The 24,990-nt window shown below is 35.9% G+C and overlaps 1 protein-coding gene and 1 long non-coding RNA gene across 3 annotated transcripts in view; one reads left to right on the forward strand and one right to left on the reverse strand.

Annotated features, from left to right (window-relative positions):
* The window catches only part of LOC150063437 (uncharacterized), a 115,494-nt gene that overhangs the window by 26,796 nt on the left and 63,708 nt on the right, over nt 1-24,990 (forward strand). Inside the window, exon 2 of the long non-coding RNA XR_016535544.1 lies at nt 9,646-9,737. This is a non-coding gene — a long non-coding RNA (uncharacterized LOC150063437). The remainder of the gene's footprint in view (nt 1-9,645; nt 9,738-24,990) is intronic.
* LOC150063440 (uncharacterized) overlaps nt 1-24,990 on the reverse strand; it is a 134,429-nt gene that overhangs the window by 18,294 nt on the left and 91,145 nt on the right. The gene's annotated exons all lie outside the window — the stretch shown is intronic.

A 24,990-nucleotide genomic window follows, 5' to 3' on the forward strand; every position in this document is an offset into this window, starting at 1 on the left:
AACATCCTTAAATAGTTTTCCTAGTGTATTTGTTTTGAATTCCCTGGGATGGAAGTAGTAGAAGGTTGCTGAGGAGAACACAGGGATGTACTAGAATGAGAGTAAAATAAGCCAATTAGTACAAGCTCTGACTCTGCTTTCAAAAATGCCAAGTTTCAGGTTTTCCTCAATTAGGCAGTAATTACTAGACTATGTGCTGTTAGCTCTTTGATTTTCACAAAATATATTCATAAATGCTTTCATTATTTCAGGTATCTTAATAGCCCCTACATGAAAGAGCTTAAAGTGTAGGAAATTAGACAAGCCAACAATTCACACAATTTTAAGTGTGAATCTGACAATTCCTTCAACTGTATTTTACACAAGATTGATTTTTGTCTGCCTTTATTCTAGACACAGTTTGCCATGTCATTTTTTTATTCTAGTGTGGCACTCACAATTATGTAGCTTGCTATACATAAGCTAACCAGTGCCAGAGATTGAAAGATTAAATGTTCACATAGGAAAAAAGATTCAAACTGAATATGAAACACTTGTACAAGTTGTACCAAGTATTAAAGAAGAGCCATCTGTTTCAGGTGTAGGGTGAGAGAATCAAGAATGTCTCAAAGAATAATAATCCTTAATGTGCTTTTCTATGCTTCTTTAATCTTTGATGCTCTACCCTCACCCCATTTTTTGTTTAGAAAATATAATTAGCTAAAATAACAGACATGAAATGTTGCTTGTAACCTCTGGAGTTGGAGATAGAGCTCCTTACTTCAAGTCTACTGTCCTTTCTATCACAGAATATTATGGGAAGCTCAGAAACCATGGGTTGGGATATATTAGTGTAGCCAAATATCCTGAGTTGTCATGAATGAGAAATTTCCTAGGATTCAGGCCTTTTAATATTAGAAACCAAGAAGGTTGGCCACACGAATAATCTGCAATGCTGTCTTGATTTCTATTCAATGGTCAAATCACAATAGACCTGACAAATTGAGGTGGTTTTCATTACTGCCTGTTAATGGGATAAATGGAGACAAATTGTACTAAGAAAGTTGGGGGGACCTTAATTCACAGGTAATTAAAACAATAAGCAAATTGACTATTCTTAATATCACAAAAGCATGGTTTTTCTAGACATTATTGCCACTTGTTGTAATTCAAAAATATTAAATAATGAAACCTTAAGATCACGTCAAGTTGGGCCGGGAGTTTGGCCTAGTGGTAGAGTGCTTGCCTAGCATGCATGAAGACCCGGGTTCGATTCCTTGGTACCACATACATAGCAAAAAGCCGGAAGTGGTGCTGAGGCTCAAGTGGTAGAGTGCTAGCCTTGAGAAAATCCAAAGACAGTGCTCAAGCCCTGAGCCCAAGCCCAGGACTGGCAAAAAAAAAAAAAAAAAAAAGAATCTTAAAAAAGATCACGTCAAGTCAATAAGTACTCAGGGAGATAGGAAAGATTATGTCACAAGGCACCATAAAGATTCAACTGGACAAATCCAAATAATGTAATACTTGAAAGACCACCGGGTCTGTACTTCAACAAATAAATGGAAGGAATAGAAAAGAAGCACCACACTATCCATGTTTTTAATTTCATTTGAATCCCAATTAGGATAAGCTCAGCTGGGAGAAGACTTTTTTCAGTTTATTATAGAACTATAGATATATCATAATATGAGATTATTTGTCATGGTCCTTTATCCCCAGTCCCTCTTGAGGAGGGATGGAAAACCACACCCCAACCAGTCCAAGCCGCGAGAGGAGAGGGCCCACTGTCCTCCCGCACTCAGCCTTGCAGGAATCTCTCTCTAAAACTCCCCTCCTTATATTGGGTGTGGGAGCCTATCAGCACAACAGGTGGGCAGGATAAAGAGGTCCACTTGTTTACCACTACTACAGGTCTCAGCAGAAAGTTATTAGAATGGCATTACTTGGCCCGTTTTTATCTTAAAAAAGACAAAACTTAGTATATGTGGGGCTACCACCATATTAGATCGGCTGTGCCTGTCTTAGGTGTCTCCAAGCTCATTAGTCTTCTTACTCGTCAGGGGATCACCAAGTCCTTTTTACTTGACTCTTAGGTTGATAGGTACTTGGCTCCTGTCTTTGGTTGATAGGCTACCAGCCGTCTAAGCAAATCAGACTTGTGGGGATGCACCTATTTCCATGGGAGCAGATGCCTGTCACATTAGTATTCACTTTCGGTGTTGACTTTGTAGGCAAGCAATAGACATATTACAATTATAGTGCATAAAAACAATTCCAAACTGATCAATCCCAAAATAGTGTCAAGATAACAATCACCCAAAGTTAGAATATTGTAACAATTGTGCACATAACAATTCCAGTCCTCACATGCTGACTAATGGCTTCTGAGATCTACAACGCAGTATTCAAATCATTTTCTGTAGAAACTGCAGTGGCAAGGGCAATACTTGCAGCAGTAAGGGCAGGAAAACACCAAAGTCTCTTTTACTGATGAGCGGAAAAGCATTCTCCTCTTCCTGTACAGGCACTAGTATATACTGAGTAGCTCTGACTAAAACAGAGAAAATATTCACACAAGCCATAGGGAATAGCAGGGCAATGGAAGAGTTAGAAGAGTCTTCCAGTCCACTCCCTTTTTGTTTTAAACTACTGTCCAAATATGACTCTGGTCCCTTCATTTTAAGGGGGTTATGGGCGAAGATCCATTTTCTGTAACTTCTTCAAGCTGACTCAGGGGCGTCGTCTCTGTATTTTGTCAGGGACTTTAAAAAGCTTTAGCTTGTTTTCAACTATTCTGAAACCAAACACAGGCTTTCTAAATCACTACCATCAAGCGTCTCTGCGCTACTTTTCACCTGTTCTTAAACTGTTTACTCCCATATAGACCTAGATTTACACCTGTTCTTAAACTGTTTACTCCCGTATAGACTTAGATTTACCTTTCACACACATTCGCAGTCGTTCCAGTCTGAACCCATTTGGTTCTATTCTAAAATCTCTTTACACACATTCGTTCCCTTTCACACACTTCTTTCATACACACATTCACGGTCGTTCCAGTCTGAACCCACTTGGTTCTATTCTAAAATCTCTTGAAAAATAGAAAATAGGCCTCGCCCTCCGCGAGGTAATTTTTTTGACATTTCATTAGAAAATAGGCCTCGCCCTCCTGCTTCTGGCCAGAGACTCCCGCGAGGTTCCTCCCTTCCTGGGACATTGCCTCGCCCTCCGCGAGGTTCCTCCCCAAGTGACCCGCGCTTCGGAGGTGATCTGGGAATGATTAAAATCCCTTTCACACACACACACACACATTCACTGGTTTAGTCTTTGATTTTTCTTTTTCTCCCTGTGTCTTTCTCTTTGTCTTTTTTCTCTTTCCCTGTGAGCAATTTCAGCCTGCATTTTCCCTGGCCTTTCAGTCCCTTTTTCCTTTCAGGTTTCTCTGGTTTTTCAGCCTTTGAGTTTTTCTTTCTCTTTCTCCCTCTCTTTCTCCTTGTCTCCCTATCTTTTTTTTTCCCTGTGAGCGACTTCAGCCTGCGTTTTCCCTTCAGGTTTCCCTGGTTGTTCAGTCTTTTTGTGCCTTTCAGGTTTTCTCTGGTTTTTCAGTCTTTCCTCCATGTATCTGTCACTTGGCTCAACTCACAGTCGTGCCCCTTTCATGCCCCATTTCGTGCCCTACGTTGGCTCTTTCGTGCCTCTTTCATGCCCCAGGTTGGCTCTTTCGTGCCTCTTTCGTGCCCCACGTTGGCTCTTTTGTGCCTCTTTCGTGCCCCACGTTGGGCGCCAATATGTCGGGGTCCTTCGTCCCCAGTCCCTCTTGAGGAGGGATGGGGAAAAGCACACCCCAACCAGTCCAAGCCACGAGAGGAGAGGGCCCACTGTTCTCCTGCACTCAGCCTTGCTTCTCCGGAGCACGAACAGAAACGCCACGCAGCTTCATCAAGGCAGGAATCTCTCTCTAAAACTCCCCTCCTTATATTGGGTGTGGGAGCCTGTCAGCACAACAGGTGGGCAGGATAAAGAGGTCCACTTGTTTACCCCCACAGGTCTCAGCAGAAAGTTATTAGAATGGCATTACTCGGCCCCTAACAATTATTTACATTACTTAATGATATATACAGAGAATATAACAATATGCTACACAATATAGTAATGTCTGATTAAGGCAAAGAAACAGTATAGTCTCATCAGTTGTGGCTTGGGTAATGGGAAAATGGAAAATCTCAGAGCCAAAAAATGTAAAACCAGTGCTTACAAGCTCCCACTCACACAAATGAATGTAGAGTTTGTTAGTAAGTATGAGAACAGGCATATGCATACTTATATCAGTTTAGAATATTGTTGAAGAATTTAATATATTCATAATGACTGTCTATTTTGCCTATATATACCTGTTACTTACCACATTTCAAGAATATCTATATTTTTACTTTATACTCATAGAAAACATAAAATCTTATGTTCACAAAATAAAGGGCATATTTTAAATATTACAGCTGCTAGATAGGCAAAGCTAGAGGAATGTGCCATGACTGAAAGCATTATTATTAGGAATGGTATATTCACTTTGAATACAGATTTAAAATAAGAGATAATCTGGAAAAAATATTTTTGAAGTAGCAGAGGCAATGAAAGATTCAAAAGTAAGAAAAAAGCTCCCAACCAGCCATTCTACAATGCCATTCCTACCCTGGGTACTGATATTTCATTAACACTGTAAATATCTCTTAGCAGTCTATTTAAATAGAATAAGCCAAGGCAGTAAAGTTACTGTATCTATAACAGGAAAAACTCACAAGCTACTCTCTCTGTATATAAATACAAAAAGAATTAAATTTTCCAAAACTACCATCTCTGAGAAATGTCCTTGGAAACAGTGTTCACAAGTGTGTTAAACTCTATGGGCTTTGGCCTTGATTAACTAATCTTTCTGAGTTCTGTTCTACTTCACTTTATTCAGTTATCTATCCCAATCAGTCTCTAACCCAAGAGAAACACATTGGCACTAGCATATACTGTTTTTCCTAAAAGGGCACAGGGCAGGAGGTGGGGAGGGGAAAGTGAAGGATACAAGTCTTTCTCTCCAAAGACAATGTATCTTTGTCATCATTTGTGACTATTTTATCATTCCTGATATCTTCTTTGCCAGTAAGTGAGGAGAAAATATTTATCATGGCAAAGAGCTATATACTAACACTTTGTACAATACCGAATACAAATCCAAAGTTCAATAAGTAAATGCTGAACTAAATAAATACACAGTCTAAAGCAGTGGAAGGAAGTTTAAAAAAACAACTCACAGTAACAAAATCTCAGGAAAATGCATGGCATAGAGTAAAATCATTATGGGGACACTGAAATGAAAGTGCATAGAACAGTTAAAATTTTTATGGGGACACTTCATATCAGCGCGGACTAATTTAGGCTGCAGCATGACATTAGCAATTTGTTTTCTTTTGTTTCCTTCTTTTCTTTTTAAGAGTATTAGGAATAAAATCCAGTCTCATGTATACAAGGTAATCATTCTACTAGTGAGCTCCACTTCTAGCCCTATGTCCTACCACCCATATTTTAGCTTAGAGCAAAAATCTCTCCCAGTGTAATACATATAGCCAACTTTATCTAAGGTTTAAATATTAGATAAAAACTCACATTTTAAAATGGCATTTAGTAAGTAACTTTATTGATTTGCTACACACACACACACACACACACACACACACACACACACACAAACACACACTCAATCTGGTGTTGTTGCCAGGACTTGAATTGAATTGAGGGCCCTGTGTTCCCATTCAGCTTGTCTTCACATCAGACGGCTGTTTAGGACTTGAGCCATGACTCCAGCCTGGTATTTTGCTAGTTAATTGGATATAGAGTCTCACAGATTATTTTGCCCAGGCTAGATCTGATCCTCTAAGTCTCAGATTCCTGAATACTGCAGATTATCAATGTGAGTAGTGATTATGCTTGGCTCATTTAGAGTTTGATAGCTAGACGTTCCATACACACACGAGCTGAAATCAAACAGTAAAAAACCATGTTTCAATTAATCATGTAAATGAAATACCTCAAACATGCTTTAGCAGAGCATATCTCATAATGATAGTATGATATACAATTATTTTAAAAGACTTCCTGTACTTTAACTGAAATGAGTCATAAATAATAAGAAACAGAACAATTTGAAACCCAGAACTTGGGCCAAACTATCCATCAACACTTATGAAGCATTATTAACAAGACCCACCTTTTTTTACATTGTTGCTATTTGGCAGATTCTGAATTTAAAAACATAAGCAACATGTATTCAATAAGGAACATTTATATCCCAAGAAATTTGCAAAGAATAATGTTTTGTATTTTTTTAAAGCTCATCTCATGATTAAATAAATGATGCTTGCATAACTGAGAGCTGCAAATGTTAATAAAATCTTCTTGTAACAGAGACATAGTTATAAGGCTTTATTTCCCTAAGAATGGGGAAAATGACAATTACAAAAGGTCTTTTGTTAAACACAAATTATCATTATATAAATTAAATTAGTTCCTTATCCAAAGAGCTCGTAAAAACCAAACAAGACAATACCACAGCACATCAACCCTAACACTGGTTTGTAAATCTATTTAAATTCATTATATGCAATAGTACTAAAATAATGTACTTATGCCAATAAGGTACTAATTTTCTTCTTTTTTATTTCATTTGTTTTCTTTAGTTTTTATTGAAGGATATTCTCAGTCACTTCAATTGCTCACTGAAGCAATTTTTGTTGTCATTGGGTCATGGCCTGGGAATCTCATGTCCTTATGAGATAACCAAGGGACAACAAAAGAGTTGAGAAATAACATAGTACGTGAAGAACAATCACATATTATATGGCTCTTGTTTCCATATCCTGGAGGTCCTTTCATTTAGCCTCATCCTATATGGTCTTATGTATCTAGATTTTGCCCTATTGTAAACCTCTGCCAGGAGAGACCAAGGTTTATACTAATTATGACAAATGAGAGAAACCATTGAGTCTATGTTCCTTTGAGTCTGGCTTACTTCACTTAATATGATTTTTTGTTGTTCCTTGGTTATCTCATATTGTTACAGTATCTTACTTTGTTATCTGATATATTGTATATGTTTATTTGAAATAGGATAGGGAAGGGGGGAAAACAAGATGAAGGGTGGAGTAAAGGGAGGGAAATGGGGACAAAAACATGTGAAGGGGTAGCAATGATTGTTAAGTAATGCACCATCTATCTGGCGAATATAATGTAACCCTTCTGTTAATTACAATAAAAAAATAAAAATTTTTAGAAAAGAGTCTCAGGTGCTTTTGTGCCTGGGCTGGCTTTGAACCTTGATCCTCAGATCTCAGCCTCCTGAGTAGCTATGATCACAGGCGTGAGCCACCACACCAGGCTCACTGAAACAATTTTTAACTCTGTAAGCTAAAATGTGAAATACAGACATATTTGAAAAATAATATTAACTATATCTTCTACTTAAATTATTTTCACAATTCCTAAGTCTTTAGAAATGTTCCATTGTGTGCAAAGCCTAAAAGCCACGTGCCAAGAAATAAGAGTATTTGGCTTATGACAGATTTCCATCTTGTGAATACAAACTGCATTCATGTCCACCTTTGCTCTAGCAGAATGCTTACTTAGCTTTCAACAATATTTGGGTTTTAGCTGTCCTATTTGCTGACCAGAGGGAAAATTGTGGTATAGATGTTGCAAGAAAAACAAAAAAAAAGGTTCCAGGATTGAAATAGGATTGAAAAGCAGTGTAATTTAGAAGTTCCCTGCTGCATGGGAGGGAATGAAGGTGGGAGGACAACAGCAGAGAGGTTGATGGCTGAGGTCAGGGCATCTCAAATGAACACCTACTCCTACTCAGGAATAATGAAGGAAGGATGTAGCTCCAGGACTGTCCGCCCTCCTGTACACCTCATAGGAATGCACCCTATCCATGCTTAAAAGCTACACAAGTGAGGGAGTAAGCAGTAAAAAACAACATGGGAGGAGGTGACAGTATCCAACAAGAAATGTACTTACCACTTTACTTATGTGTACGTAACTGTAACACCTCTGTACATCACCTTTACAATAAATTAAAAATTAGTTATGAAGGCCAGTTGGCACACTCATGGAGCTAAAGTAGAAACATATATGCCTACAGACATGTAGGCAATTCCACACTGAAGAGACTGTTTTGATGAAACGTAAATATGACCCAGATGAATCAGGAAAAAAATAACTACAAAAGTATTAATATAGGAAAAACATCATCAGGGAACATTAAAATCTATAAGGGATATATATTTCAATCTAGTTGATAGTCACCAAACTTGCCAGAAAGGACACTAAGCTATTTAATTATCAAATGAATTTCTTTGTCTAAGGTAAAGTTGTGAAAAGAAACTAGAAGTGAAGGTCTGAATAAAGCAAGGTGAATGGAATTTATATGAAGCATGGTTTTAGAAGGATATTTGTGATTTCTGATTTTTGAGATTGACTTAAAGCATTGAGTTGCTTTGAAAGCATTTGAATTTCACAAGACTCTGAGTAAATTTATGAAAAGTTGGGATTCTAATGTAATTTATGAAATTTTAACTATTGATTTACAACTTAATGTATTAAAGTCAAATAATCTTTAAGCAAAATGAAAGCTTTAAATATTATGTTCTTGGAAGAATCAAGGTAATATTTAAAATGACAAAGAACAAAACCATATTTCTTTTTAAATTTAGACATAAATCTCTGTCCAGAAAAATGTTGCAGTTTTATTTTGTTAGGAAATGAATGAATATAATTCTGACTTGAATCATTTGTTTTGGAGTGCTTGCAAAGAAAGTAGTTATACATGCAGTCATCTTCATTATCTTTTAAATATCTAGATCCATAGTCATTTTATTAAGGAAGTCTAACCAAATGTAAAACTATTCCTTCTAGCTTAAAGACTTCAAAAATGAATTTGATGCATTGAGATTTCCAAGTTGAGAATGCCTTGGATCTTTTAAAATATGACAACCTTTCATCCAGTTAGAGTTCTAATGACGTAAGTCTCAAATTTATTTATAGTTTACATACCAGAAACGAAAAAAAAAAGTGACTAATGGTAGGAATTTGTTTTTAAAAGGTTTAAGCAGAATGAATTTGTGGAAGCACAATTTATATCTTTCTGTCTTCATGCTTTCTCCTTTATAATAGAATTCACAGGAAATAAAATTATGTCAAAAAGTGTCCCTGATTAGACTAAGAGCAGACTTCAGTTCTAGCTTGTCGCTCACTAACCAGACAAGTTACCTCATCCTTCTCTTTTCTTAGGTGATGGAATTTGAACAGCATTCTGGTTTATTTGTTCGAATTTGCTTTTCATTTGTATTATTTTTACCATCTCCAGACCTCTGGTAACTTAACAACAGAGAGCTGGGGGAAATAATTTGCTAAAATAATGGCAAACTTTTGCTGCCTATATTTGTCAGTAAATTCGGGAAGCGGACAGTAAGTACTATAAATGGGGAAAATTTCTTGAAAGTACATTACACACAGGTATGTAAATATTACACTGTATGCTTTTGTAAGAATTAACTTCACAGAATCTGCTCACATACTGATTACATTGCTCACAATTCTAATGTAGTCTAATGTATTCTCTATCAGGACACATGAAATACTGCTTCACATGATCACAGGAATCAAGTAACTTTACTTTGGCTGAAAACCCTTGTGGCAATTGACACTAAATGACTTAGGTAAGTTAAATTAGTTATTAACTTTACAGTCTCTTTTGGGCTCTGATGTCTCATGTCTGTAAGTAACTTTAGCTTTTCAGGAGAATGAGATCTCAAGGATCATACTTTGACTCTAGCCCTGTAAAGCCCTCCAGTCTTAGTCTTTATCTCTGAAATAACCAGACAGACACATAGCTCAAGTTAATGAGTACCAGCCAAGCAAGCACGAGGCTCTGAGGACTGATATTCCAACTCTCATAAGCAGAAAGGCAGACAATCAACAAACACCCCCAAAGAGTTCAAGGATTCCTTTTCCTCTACTTGTTTGTTGTTGTTGTTGTTGTTGTATGCAGTCTGCTAGGTTGATGCCTATCCATATTGAGGAGGACAGATGAATTTACTGAGTTCACCAATTCAAATGTGAACTCATGCAAAACCACCCTCACAAACACACTCTAAAATTATGCTTAGTAATCACATGTATTAGTGGGATATTCCACTCCTGTTCCTTAGAAGAGACCTTAGAAGGAATTGTAGCATTTGTGTTGGTATGTGCTGACAGATGCCTTTATTGTTATTCAAAATATATGTATTCCCAGGTATAAAAATGTGTACTATAGACTAAGCATAAGTTAAAGACTTTGAAAACCCTTCCATGTGGATTATAATCTATATTCACTGGAAATCCTGATAAATTCCTAATGCCAATAGTCCTCTTGTACTTGAAAGTATTATGTGACTACTGAATACTTATCTTTTCTTAACATTTTTATTGTAATTAATAGAAGGGTTACAGTCATATTTGCCAGATAGAAGGTACATTACTTCACACACATTGATACCCCTTCTCATGTTTTTGTCCACATTCCTCTACCCCACCCATTGCCCTCATCTTGTTTTCTCCCTTCCCTTTCCTATTTCAAAAAAACAAATAAACATATGTACAACATACCAGATAACAAGGTAAGATTCTGTAACAATCTGAAAATAACCAAAGGACAACAAAAGAGAAGAGAAATAACATAGTACATTAAGAACAACAATCACACATTATATGGGTATTGTTTCTATATCCTGGAGGTCTTTTCATTTAGCCTCATCCTATGTGGCCTTATTTATCTAGGTTTTGATATATTGTAATCCTCTGCTAGGAGAGTCCTGGATGTGTACTAATTATTACAAATAAGAGAAGCCATTGAGCCTATGTTCCTTTGGGTGTGACTTACTTCACTTAACATTGATTTTTCCAAGTCTTCCCATTTCCTTACAAATGGGGCGATGTCATTCTTTCTGATGGCTGCGTAGAATTCCATTGTGTATAAATACCACATCTTGTTGATCCACTCATCTACTGGGTTGATTCCATATCTTCGCTATGGTAAATAGTGCTGCAATGATGAATACTTATCTTGTTGGAAGGACTACCCCCCAAAATTTACAGATGTCAGAAATACATTTTTTTTGATTTGTCTTAAAAATCTCCAGAGGAGGGCCAGGAATTTGGCCTAGTGGTAGGTGTGCTTGCCTAGTATGCACGAAGACCTGGGTTCAATACCTTGGTACCACATACGTAGAAAAAAAAAAGCTGGAAGTGGTGCTGAGTGCTGATGCCCAAGTGGTAGCGCTCTAGCCTTGAGAAAGTCCAAGGACAGTGCTCAGGCCCTGAGCTCAAGCCCAGGACTGGCAAAAAAAAAAAAGAAAAAAGAAAAAGAAAAAGAAAAAAAAAGAAAGTGAGGCAAATGGGAGAAAGGGAGCCAGTGAACCAGAGTTTTTTTCACTTTCAAAAGCAGTCATTATGAAAGAAAAGGAGATCAGGTAACTACTCCGTTGTCAGAAAGAAAAGTCACAGAAGATAAGAACTGTTTTATAGGACCTGGTTGTTTGTCTTGTCTATTACTGATGACATGATAGTGGGTATCAACCTTAAAATTAAGTGAATTTTAAAATGATATTTCTTGTAAGAAGAAACCTTCTGAACTTTTTCACATGAAGGATATTAATAAAAGGTGAAAACTTCATGGTCTGGCTTTGTGTTGTTTTTGTTTTCTGAGATAAAATTTGTAGGTAGTTGGTGACAATTTCAGCATCCTCCAACCTCCAATTCTAAGGCTAAGATTATAGGCATGCACTACCTCTGGATATGTTCTTTGTTTCCTATATCAAAAAATCAGTTAGACTTCTATATTACTATGATATTTGTTTAAATAAATTTATTGAATAAAAGAATAACAGCCACTTTATATTTCTTATGGTTTATTTTTTCTGTTCTAAATTTTGTCCCTGAACCAGAAACATACATTTATTTATCTTAAAGGGGGTGAAGGAAACCAAAGTAATAAAACAGATAAGATTAAAGCAATATTTTATTACCTTAAGTTTATTTTCTCATTTTTCAAGGTCAAATACATCAGGCGAACAAGCTTCAAGTTAAATATAAAAAATGCAACAAACCAATAACATAATTCTCTTAAGGCATAGAAATTGCCATAGAGTTTTCATATTTTAATGGAAAAAATAAATCTTACATGAGCATGATTTACAAAATGTTTCCACAAACGGTATTCAGTAAATTATTCCATCCAACCTCACATTTATCACAAGGCATGGCTATTTTCTTACGCATATTTAAATGCCACTTCTGAAAATAATCTTTTCTTCCAAACTCCATTTTTGTCAGGTTTCATTTCATCAGTGCTGTACATCTCATTTAAAGAGATTGAATTTGAGATCTTTTTATTTATCTATGAACCTCTGTAGTTGAATAAATGGATTAACATGTCTATACTGCTTCTAATTTTTAAATATAATTTGGTATTGTTTTCCAATTAAATTATTAACATTTCTTACATTATCTCACCAAATTCCTCAATTTTGTCACCTTTCTTTGATAAAATAGACATTTAGGAAAAAGTCTCACATATGTACAAATTTCTATGTTCTCTGCCTTATATTGCTAGAAAATCTTACTTGTCAAAAAAAACCCACATTAGCACCTGTTATATTGTATATAAGTTTGTTTATTTGAAATAGGGAAGGGGAAAAACAAGATGATTGGGGGAAGAAATTGGATGAAAAACATGGGAAGGGTTATCAATGTTCAAGAAGTAATGTATCCACCACCTGACGAATGTAGATGTAACTTCTTTATACATCAGCCAACAACAAAATACAATTATTAATATAAAATATTAAAAAACAAACTGCATGATCTTGCCAGCTCAGGCTTTCTTTTGGTCAGAATGCTTATCTATTTTCAACACAACTTTTAGAGATGGTCCAAAGTAACTTTCTTTTTAGCATATGTATTATTTCAAGATTGCCAACATAAAAATGGATTTGTAAAATAGACACCTATAACACAATATGCAGAAAAATACAAAGCGCATGTATTTTATATGGAAGCATCCAGGGTGATACCATCCAGCTCAAGATACAGAACATGAATAGCACCTCAGAAACCTTCCAAGTGTCCTTCCTAAGGTACTACAGGAAGAGTGTCACTATTCTGACTTCTCTTCCATGAATTAGCTTATTCTTCTCTTCCCATGAGTTAGATGACTCATATTTCTGGATTTTTCCATTCAATAGTGTAGTTGGGAGATTCATCACACATACATAGGTGCTGTTCTGCAGTATTCCAGTATGTGCCCAGTCTAAATGGTATCTGCATTTTTCTGTCACTTAGACTACTTCCAATTTAGGACAGCACATGAATAGCAGTATATGAAAGTTGTATCTGGGCTCTAATATGTGTTTTTATTGGATAATATAGGGTACATGTCCTGCTCAATGTATGTGAATTAATGCACCTTCTATCTGGCAAATATCATGTAACCCTTTTATTAATTACAATAAAAAATTAAAAAAATAAAATTAAAAAAATAAAATAAAATAAACACTATCAATGTAAAAACAATTTAAAGCTTATAAATACTTATTTTCACTCTGATTTGCAAGAAGAAAAGCATTCAGTTTATTTGAGAGCAAATTAATTCTGTTCTGCCCTATTCCTCAGTGATTTTCTTAGTGTTGAACTTTCAACACAGGTAATTAATTGGTTTGCTTTACAGGAATGCTGCTATTAAAGCAATTACTTTCAGAAGAAATTATAAGCAGTGAAACTGATGATAAAAACTATTCAGCAATACAAAACTTCCACTTCATGAGAAAAGGTCCTAAATTTAGTTTATTAATGCTACCTGTGTTTTACCCTTCAGGTGAGTAGCTAGATGTATTAAAGTCATGAACCTAAGATGCTTAGTATGAGTGCGAGGCTGCCCGAACACAGAGTTTTGATCGAAATATGAGCTCTAAGCACTATATTATTAGGTAGGAGATAGTAACACCATTGCATTAATTCCCTGTCCTCTCTTCTTTCTTTCTCTTCTAACTCTCTTATAAACTTATAGTGGCTCTCATTCTTCTATATCCCTGGGAAATTACCCCCTCTCCATTCTAACCTTACTTTACAACCTGAATACTTTGATCTGATAATCAAATGATAGCACTGCAGCTCCTCATGACAATGGAACACTAAATCTTCACTCAATGGTCTCCACAAGTCCTGAACCCACATAAATAAGTGTCGGTGAAGGATCAGAAAACCAGCTTCCGGCCGGGAGTTTGGCCTACTGGTTAAAGTGCTTGCCTAGCATGCACGAAGACCCGGGTTCGATTCCTCGGTACCACATACATAGAAAAAAGCCGGAAGTGGTGCTGAGGCTCAAGTGGTAGAGCTCTAGCCTTGAGAAAGTCCAAGGACAGTGCTCAGGCCCTGAGCTCAAGCCCAGGACTGGCAAAACAAAACAAAACAAAAAAAAACAAAAAAAACAAAAACAAAAAAATCCAGCTGCCTGGTCATTCAAGGACAGTCAATTTAGAAGACCACAGATTTCCAAAAGATAAAGCCAATAGGGTCTTCACATGGGTCGAACACATCACAGACATCCTAGAAATATGCAAAGCCAGGGAATCGCAATACACACCCAAAACAATCATACAACAGCCCAGAAAACCAGAGACCTGCAAGACACTTCACAATATGCAATGAAAACATTGCTGGAAAAAATTATTGAATGAATATAATTGAAAACATATGCAACAAGCAGACAAAATATTCTAGGAATTTACCCAAAATGTGAAGGATCTCTGGTGTGAAAATATTAAAAATCAGGAAAAAAGAAATGAAGCAGATTTGAGGAAATGTACTCATTACCTGACTCATAGAACTGTTAGCACTCTCTACATCTTCTCTACAACAACAATAAGTTATATTTAAAAATGAGAAATGTAAAGAACTCCTAGAATATTCTCAAGCATAGTTGAATTTACTGAAAATAGGACAGGTAAACACCAAATTTTAGGTATTTCAGCTCACAAAATCCTTTTGGTTATTCCACAACAGCAGAATCCTCATACTGTTGTCTTCACACAAAACTCAAGTTCTACTTTTTCTGATTCAAGTTTTTCTATATAGTTTCCTTATTCCTCCTTGGACTAAAAAAGACATTCATCTAATAATGAAGGTGTTTTCCTCTACTCATAAACCTTGAAACAAGAGCCATAAATGACACCTTTTGCACCATTTTCCCATGTTTTTTAATGTCTAAAGAATGTTTTACACATTAGTCACTAGTTCTGTTTTTAAAAATACATAATTCAGGGCCAAGAGTTTGGCATAGTGGTAGAGTGCTTGCCTACCATGAACAAAGATCCTGGTTCAATTCCTCAGTACCACATACATAGAAAAAAGCTGGAAATGGTGCTATGGCTCAAGTGGTAGAGCTCTAGCCTTGAGAAAACCCCAAGGACAGTGCTCAGGCCCTGAGTTCAGGGCCCAGGACTGGCAAAAAAAAACAAGATAAGGGGTGGGGATGGGGGAGGGAAATGGGAACCAAGACATGAGAAAGGGTATCAATGTATGTGAAGTAATGCACCTTCTGGTGAATATAATGTAACCCTTCTACTTATTACAATAAAAAATATATGAAAAAATACATAATTCAAAAGGTAGAAATACTGGCTGGAAGTGTGGCCTAGTGGTAGAGTGCTTGCCTCACATGCACAAAGCCCTGGGTTTGATTCCTAGGTACCACATATACAGAAAAATCTGGAAGTGGTGATGTGGGTCAAGTGGTAGAGCACTATCTTTGAAAAAACTCAAGGGTAGTGCCCAGATCAAGGGTAGTGCAAGCTCCAGGACTGGCAAAAAAAATTGTTAGAAACAAGGCAAAGTAAAATTAACATACAGCTTAAATCTTCATAGAACTTTGTTTATCCCATCTAAAAATAATTTTCTTATATGAATTTACTTTTGACTTGGTATTTATTAATTAAAATTTATTTTTAATTAATTAAAAAGTGTGAGGGAAACGCTAGGTAGAGGAAGGATGGGTGAGAATGTTGAAAATGGTGACCAAGATATATTGTGTTCATAAACTACCATTTGTTAAATGGCAACTTCTTTGTACACCTACTTAAAAATAATAAAACATATATATATGCATACACAAATTTTTTAAAAGAAAAAGTAGCCAGAAAATACAGCAAGGAGCCCTGTGCAGAGGCTCATGCCTGTAATCCAAGCTACTCAGGAGGCTGAGATCTGAGGATCAAGGTTCAAAGCCAGCCCAGGCACTAAAGACCATGAGACTCTAATCTCTAGTTTAACCACAGGAAAACTGCAAGTGGCACTGTGGTTCATGGGGTAGGACGGTAGCCTTGAGCTGATGAGTTCAGGGACAATACGCAGGCCAAGTTCGAGCTCAAGGACAAAAAATAAAATAAAATAAAATAAACTTAAATATATAGCAATGACCTAGTAAAAGGCTGCCACCTTTATAAAGAGGACACAGAATCCAGCTTTTTGGTAATGTCAGATACCAAGTAAGCACTAGGTCTAGGCCTAGCAAGTTCAAATCCCAGTACCACCAAAAGTAATCAGTAAAAATAATAGCAACAGATTAGACTAATAAAAAGAAATTACATCCACCTTGGCATTCTAGATATCTCTACCCTAATCCTGCATTCCCCTTCCTCCTAGAGTTTTGCACTTGCTAGGCAAGTGTTCTACTGCTGAGCTACAGCCCCAGGCCTCTATTTTGTTCCAGTCCTGAGGCTTGAACGCAAGGCCTGGGCATTGTCCTTGAGCTTTTTTGTTTAAAACTACTAGTACTCTACCACTTGAGTCATGGCTCTATTTCCAGCTTTCTGGTGGTTAATTGGAGATAATAGACTCAGAGACTTTTTTTTTCTGGACTGGCTTCAAACCATGATCCTCAGATCACAGCCTCCTGAGTTGCTGGGAGTACACACTTGAGACACAGGCTTATGTTTCGAAAATAGGCTCTCATTGTATAGTTCAAGCTAGCTTTGAACTCAGGATATTTCTACCTTTGCTTTCCAAGTTTAGGGACTACAGACATGTGCTATCAACCTTGACAGCCTTGCCCACTTTTAATGAGGAATTATTTTGAAATCTAAATTTGAGTGCTAATTGCTGAGTGCTGTAATGGTGCCACTCACCTGGTTCAGTCATCAGAGATTGAGAATATTTGCCATGTATGAATACATGCACACATGTGTGCACACGTTAGCATCTGAGTTTACTTCTACATCTACATGTTAGAGAGCATGAAGTCACACTAGTACTTCCAACTACAGTCTGAAACCAGGGGTCCGTTGTAATTTTCTTCCTACTTTACAACTTCTCAGATAGTGGTTCCCTTATCCTCAGTGTGGTAATCCAGAGTTGGTGTGTGTTTTCTTATACTTGGATATACTTAAAATTGCTTATAATAAAAAGAGATAACCACTGGGTTTTAAATTTAGCTTAATAAATATAAACATTTGTTAACAAAAAGGGAAAGTTGCAAGTTTAATGTGTGCAAATTATTTCTTTGCTGAGTAGTAATCTATTCTTTTCAATTCTTCCACTTCCATTTTCTCTAACTGAAGTTATTTAAAGGCAAAAAGTGATTGTTTAGAATCCACAGTGTTCTTTTTATGTCAAACCTTACCCCCAAACACACATCCATAATCAACTTTTTGTAACACTGATGAAAAGCTGACATAGTACCTAAACAAATCTCAAAGAGATTACCTGTGCATCAAAACTTACATATATCTATGTTTAAATTGGAAAACTTATTTTGAATGTTTAGGCTGCTATTATAGAGGCTATAGATTAAGCCAACTAAATGAGTTGAAAGCAGAGCTCAGCTAGGGTGTTGAATTCCATAACAAACATGAACCAGAGCGGTTATGTCGCATAGCAGGCATCTGGAAGATTCCAACACTTGAAAAAGTGTTTGTGAATTAAGTTTTACATAAATGAATTTTTTGTTTTGTTTTGTTTTAGTGTGAGTGTGTTCCATCTTAAGGCTTGAAGTCAAGGCCAGGGCAAAGCTAGCACCCTTTCACCAATCTAGCACTACCACAGCTCTACTTCTGGCTTTTTGTGTGATTAATCAGAGAAAAAAAAAATCTTGCCAGACTTTTCTGCCCATATCTCAACCTCCAGAGAGGCAAAGATTAGATAACTAAACAAACATTGCCTGGCTGTGAAAGCAATTTTTAATATGTAAACACATTTTATACCATTTTATGCAAAATGAATCTCTAACTTTGGTCACTACTCTATGACAACTTTTAACTTCTTTACAATGATAATCCTATTTTCTATTACTTACCATCTCTTAGACCAAATTTACCATATAAACAAAAAAGCAGATGTATATTATGTTTTAAGATTGTTTCTACAAACCCTCAGCCTAATTTTAATTAAGTTCTAAAATCTAAGTTCCAGTGACTGTATATAGAGATTCCCTTCTTGAACACTTGTTTAACATGTCATTTGAAATATGATATAAAATCAACGTCGATAAATTCTTTAATAAAAAAGATTGTTTCTATAAAAATATATAAATGAAGAATGCTGAAATTTCTCCATTACTTAGCTAATTTTTCACTCTTGCTTTATACTTGAGCAATATGAAAGTAATGGTGAGCATGTAGACTCAAATGTCAGGAGAGCTAGCATAAGTAAATGGGAAAATATAATTATTTGCTATTATAACTGAAAGGAGGTCAAGAATTATCAGCCATCATAAGCCAAGCTATTATAAATCAGACCCAGAACTTACTTTATAAGTTCTTCAGTTCAGGAAGACATAGTAGGCAACTAATTCATTCAAACTAGATAATTGGAACAGTGAAGGAATCAGATACAATTGCTACTATCCCCAAACAGTATCATTTGATCACTTTCCTTCCCATCTCAAGATCCATGGAAAGAAGATAGAATCCAGCAACTGAACCATGAAAATACTTAATTTGGAAAAATGAAGAAAGTTAATAGAGAAGGAGGGCTGGGAGTGTGGCCTAGTAGTAGAGTGCTTGCTTAGCATCAAACGATTCCTTAGTACCATATACACAGAAAAGGCTGGAAATGGTGCTGTGGCTCAAGTGATAGAGCGCTACTCTTGAGAATGTCCAAGGACAGTGTTCAGGCCCTGAGTTCAAACCCCAGAATTGGCAAAACAGAAAGAAAGGAGGGAGCGAGAGAGAGAGAGAGAGAGAGAGAGAGAGAGAGAGAGAGAGAGAGAGAGAGAGAGAGAGAGAGAGAAAATGCCAAGTCCTAAATTTAGATGAGAGTTACAAGTGTGGAAACAGATTGGTGGAGGATTAAGTCTAAAGTAGTAAGTGTCAAATATAATAAGAGAACACATCATGTGCTTGAATAATTGTATTTATTTGTAAAAACATTCTCTCTTTGTATATAGTCAGCAACAGTGTTTATCTATTAAAAATGCTAAAAAGCCTTTTATTATAAAAGAACAGCTGAGTATATGAATTGACTTCTATAAAATTTAAGACAACACTGCACTCAGTGGCTATTTCTAAGAGCAGAATAATCTTTTTCATTTATAGAAATATTCTTTGTAAGCAACAACAATGAATGCTTTTATATTATTTTTCCAATATTAGATAGAAATATCCCTCCTGCAATGACTTAGTTATCCCATGTCTGTAAACTTACGTATTTTTCTCAGAAGACATAAATTGTATACATTCTGAGTTACATTTTGTGCATTGTATTATTATATAAATAAATAAATTCTCCTTTCATAATAAATATAACATCCATAATTTTAGTGTTGAATTATTTGATTTTGAATCTTTGAAAACATAGCAGTAAACTAAAATTTTATAAAGACATCTGTAAGCATTTCTGTTTGGCACAGGGCATAAAACCTGTACTGAGTTGAGTAAAAATGAAGAAAGGTACATCTTAAAGGTTATATGACACCTGGATTACTACTTTCAGGACACTACTGGACAAATTGTTTTGTAAGAATGTTTGATAAATTGAATTTCACATTCCACTCTCCTACTGTTTCAGAAGAAATTTAAGAATTAGAGAAAGCAAAATAGGCATAGCCTCTTTCATTGTCAGTTAATACAAGCAATTTTTCCACAGCCCCAGGCAAGGAAAGGGGATGCTTCTCTGTAATAATAAGGCAAAAGTTATTAGTTATTTGTTTCTTACAAATAAGGTCAAAGTTATGTTAATAGAAAGAATATGAATTTCTCACAGAGACCAGATGGGGACCTATAGAAATAAATGAATTGTCACAGTGGGAAGTCTGGGTGCTTTCAGAGACCTGGGTCAAAATAAGTGCCAGCCTGGAATGAAAGGTTTGGTCCCTCTCCATCCTTCATTTCTTTTCTCCAAATGGGAGTGTCTGAGTTATATTTCTGTAATAGAACCAGTAGAAACAGTAATCTTAAAACATTCCTTCTTCCCTCAAATGAAAACCATTCTGGGAGAAAAACCGAGAATATTGAAAGGATGTCCTAGGCTGCAAAATTGGGATGACTCAAAGTGTTATTAGTGACAAAAGGGATGGAAAATCTTCAGTATTAGTGTGCAAAAGAATTAAAAAGAAGAAGGAAAGAGGCTAAAGAAAGTGGACTGAAAGGAATGGGCAGAGAATGGAACATTGAAATGTAATATATTAGCATATGATACCTGTCTACTCCATGTTTGAGTCTACTTGAAGATATTGACTGTGTGTAACAAGACAGGTTGCTAAGCTAAGCCCCCTTCACCTCTACAATACAATGCTCTACAGGTGAATTGTGAGACAACTACTTGAACGCTAGAATAAAGGTCTTAAATTTTGTTTAATTTTCTGTGCAATTATATTGGAAACTGCTTGAAGTAACCTTATGCAGAGTAAGGCAGACACTGGAAGCCTGAGCTGCCAGTGAGATTCACCTAGAACTGAAGTCAACTGAGCAAAATCTGGCTCAGATCTCATTCCTGCTTTCCCAAAATGACTGATGGCACTGAGAAGTACAAATAAATAAGAAAATTAAATAAACTCCACATGGCTTACAAATATTATTTCTTTTGAAATATTCCTATCACTGATAATCAGATTTCTAATATGTCTAACAAGACTTGCAAAGGCTATTTTGTGCCTAGCCATTCCCTCAAAATATCAAAGTGACCATTTTCCATTCAGGATGATAATCTTCATTGAGATAAGGAAAAATGCAATGACAAAATCTTACATAGAAAAGATTCTTCAAGATGAAGAGCATAGAAATATTTGTTAAGAAAAAGATGGCAAAGGAAAAGCCAACTGCAATTTCCTGTCGGTTGTCAAGAGGCTACAGTAGATTTAAAATGATACTTACACATTGCTCCGATGTCTTATTAATATTCCATGAGAGATTTTGCCTAGAGTCAGTTATTACAAAGCAAAGACCTTGGGTGGTATATTTTCATGCAGTGCACACTTTTTAATGTCCAATTAATTTAAATAAAAACTAGGAAGAAAACGGGTATGAAATACAGAAGACATGAAAGGGGCATAAAAAAGACTCACAAATTTAAAAAGATGAACGACCACTCATCCAATTTCATTCAAGTTGTCAGAGATATAAGTAAATACTAGAGAAGATATAACTTTTATAATAATAAAATGCAAATAAAATTGAGATTCACTCTTATGCCTATACAAAAAGTTTAAAAGCCATACACCAAGTACATAGCAAACATATATGCATTTATATACAAATTCTGATATAAACAAATATAATTTTCAATAACGTTTTAATATCTCATCACAGAGACGTAATTATCACTATCTCAATGTAAAGCTTCCTCTGGGCATATAAGTTAAGGAAGCTTAGTGAATAAGATAGCCAGGGCTGTGACTCTGTGTAGGAGCTATTTCTTTTTCCTGAAGAAAACAGATGAGAGAAATGGTAAGCATGCATTTTTATTAAAAAAAAATGGCATACCTAAAACTGAGCTTTAGTTCTTGAATTTCTGTCATCATAGAAATAGTTTGAAAGTCAACAGAGGTTTTGAAAGGATTACTTCTTAGAAACCATAAGAAACAGGAAAGCAATACACCAAGATCGATTTAATACTATATTCCACTCTTGTAAAGCAAAAGTTTACCACCTCAGAAAAGGTTATTTTCCCAAACTACACTGACATTCCTTACCACTTGTGAAGGGCAAAAACAGAACAAAGCAGAAGTAATTCTAACACACCTACAAAGTAATCTAAAGTATTGGCTTATGAGTTCCCATATATAGGCAGTTGCTATGGAATAAGTCAACTGGTGAGACTATGTAATTAAGGCAAATAGAGAAAATTGTAAAACTGTGAAGCCATCTATTTAGAAGCTCTTTTTATCCTTTCTCTCATTCTTCTCTCCTAAAATATTCACCTCAAAAATATTTCTAGTCATGCCTGTATTTCTAACTGTTCAAGAGACTGAGATCTGCGGAGCCAGTCCAGGCTGATAAAACTCTGAGACTCTTTTCTTCAATTTAATTACCAAAAAGCCAAAACTGAAGGCATGACTCAAGTAGTAGAGTGCCAGATGTGATTGATAAAGCCAAGATCCTGAGTTCAAGCCACAGCCTTGGAAAATAAAAGGAGAATTGGTATTTGAGATTCATATATTCTCTCTAGCAATCTCAGATACACACTTCCTTGTACTAGATGATGATGTCATGTATGAAAGGAACAATAAGTAAATTTATTTGTTTTGTTACTCTTTCCTCCTTTTTCCATCTTTTCTGGAAAGATGGTTTAATCAGCAGGTCCCTATTTTCATGGAGGAGAAGAGTGAGTTACTTCATTTCATTAGATGATGATGTTGGGGTTTAAAATGGGAACTTGCCTGGAAGAGTTACATAAAAGCAGGAGGTAGGAAGGGAGTGGGAGATTGCAGACATCAATCAAATAACCTCATTTGTAATGAGAGTGAAACTTTTTCAGGAAAGAATGCTGGGGGAAGGGAGGAATTAAACAAGCCCCAAACCTATACAGATACAAAAATCCTGTTTAAGAAACTAAATCAAAGAAGCATGCATAGACACACACCTCCACCATTTTACACACCCAGTGAGCGTCAGTAACTACAGTTAATTACTTATTTGCTGTTTGATTCTTTTTTATTCTTGCTGAGCAACATCTTATAGACATATTTTACAGAGTCTTCCCAGTATACCAATAAGACTATTAATGACCTTCTTTTTGTTTAAGTGGTATTATTTATCTCTAGAATGTTTTTTTTTTATTTTCAGCATGGTGTTCTTGCCTTAACCACCTTTGCTGCCTCACTGTTCTCTAGAATCCTTTCTACATCAAGTCTGAAACTTGTGATACTTTTAGCTAAAATCCCTATCATTTTACAGGAGTTCAACTCACTAATGTGTTATTGAACAGGGAGTTTTCTAAAGTCCTACAATGAGGTTGCCATTTGTTAAAAACAAAACAAACAAAAAACTTGATGATAATCTTCTCAAGTGCTTCTAAGCTAGTTATTTTCCTATCCCACTGGGTGAGCAAGGAAAGGTTGTGGTAGGATTCAATTGTTCTTTTTTCCTTAGGTCAGTTGGGCTCCAACAAACCTAGAATTCTTTTTTAAGTTTGCTTTACATACATATAGGTCTTCTAAGAAGAACAAGGCTTGAGCTCATTTAAAAGAGTTAGCTACAGTATGTCATAAATTGATACGTTGAATTGAAAACCCTTTGTACAAGTACTTAGAGATAATAAAAATATTGGTTCTGCCTATTCAAAAAAAAAAAGGAGTTGCTTTTTTCTTCTTCCCTGAAGCCCCTCCTCTCCTTCTCCATAACCTAGGAGAGTTCCTGGAGGTAAAACTCAGAGAAATGTGGGGCCTTTGTAATGTTAGACTCCCAGAAGTGTTGTTCATTCTTTCTTCATCTATCAAAAGATGTTCTGTGAGATTCCGCCTAGGCTCCAGCAGTGGAGCTGTATATCCAAAGTTAATGGTTTTGATATCCTGGTGATGAATGGCAAATGAATAGAAGAAGGTTAAACAGTAAATGTTTCAATCCAACTCAACATCAGAAGATCTTGTTTAAAAATGCTTGGACTAGAAAACAGGAAGTGGGGCTGAGGTTCCAGGAGTTACGAGGTAGCCTTGAGCTGAAGCGCTCAGGGATAGCGTCCAGGCCCAGAGTTCAAGACCCATGACTCACAAAACAAAACAAAACAAAAAAGCTTGTTGGGACGTAATCACGGTGAATCATGACAACCAAGCTAAGGAATTTTTTTTCACAATTCTACAGGTTAATTTACATAATACATAGTCTATTTTTAAACTTTTCACATAGCCAAATTAATTATTTCAACTTTTTATATTGTTAGCAAGTTAATGGCTAATGTGAATAAAGATTATTAAAAATAATAAGTTTCTTAGCTGCAGCTTAAGCATCCTCTCCCATGGAGGCAAGTAATGTTTCAAAGGTGCTGCTCAAAAAAGATGAAGTAGGCATTTTATTTTTCTATGGAGAAACAACCAAAGTGTGAGGCAAAGAAGCCTTGTCTCATTCAGGTTTATTTTTAACTTGACAGGTATCGAAAATTCTACCCAATATTGAAAATACTGTCAAATTCAATCACTCAGTGCTGCAGCTCTCTATTGTGATGTGCAAATGTTCTGGATTTGTTAAATGCTCTCTGTTGTTGTTAAAGATCACTCCCAGACAAAGAAACAATCTATTTTATACCCAGGTCAGTTTAGAAAATGTAAATAAATAGTGTGTGTAAGTTTCTCCTCTGGAACCATTGTGATTGCCATTGTTTATAACAAAAACAAATAAAACCTAAATGCTTTTAGGAAAAAGCCAAAAAAAAAAGATGCCAAAACCTTAAACAAACAAAAAAGTATAACTGCTGGAGCAAATGGGTATAACAAATGAAATGAAAAGA

This window comes from Megascapheus bottae, chromosome 5 (genome assembly GCF_031878675.1).
Source record: "Megascapheus bottae isolate mThoBot1 chromosome 5, mThoBot2.hap1, whole genome shotgun sequence".
NCBI lineage: Eukaryota > Metazoa > Chordata > Mammalia > Rodentia > Geomyidae > Megascapheus > Megascapheus bottae.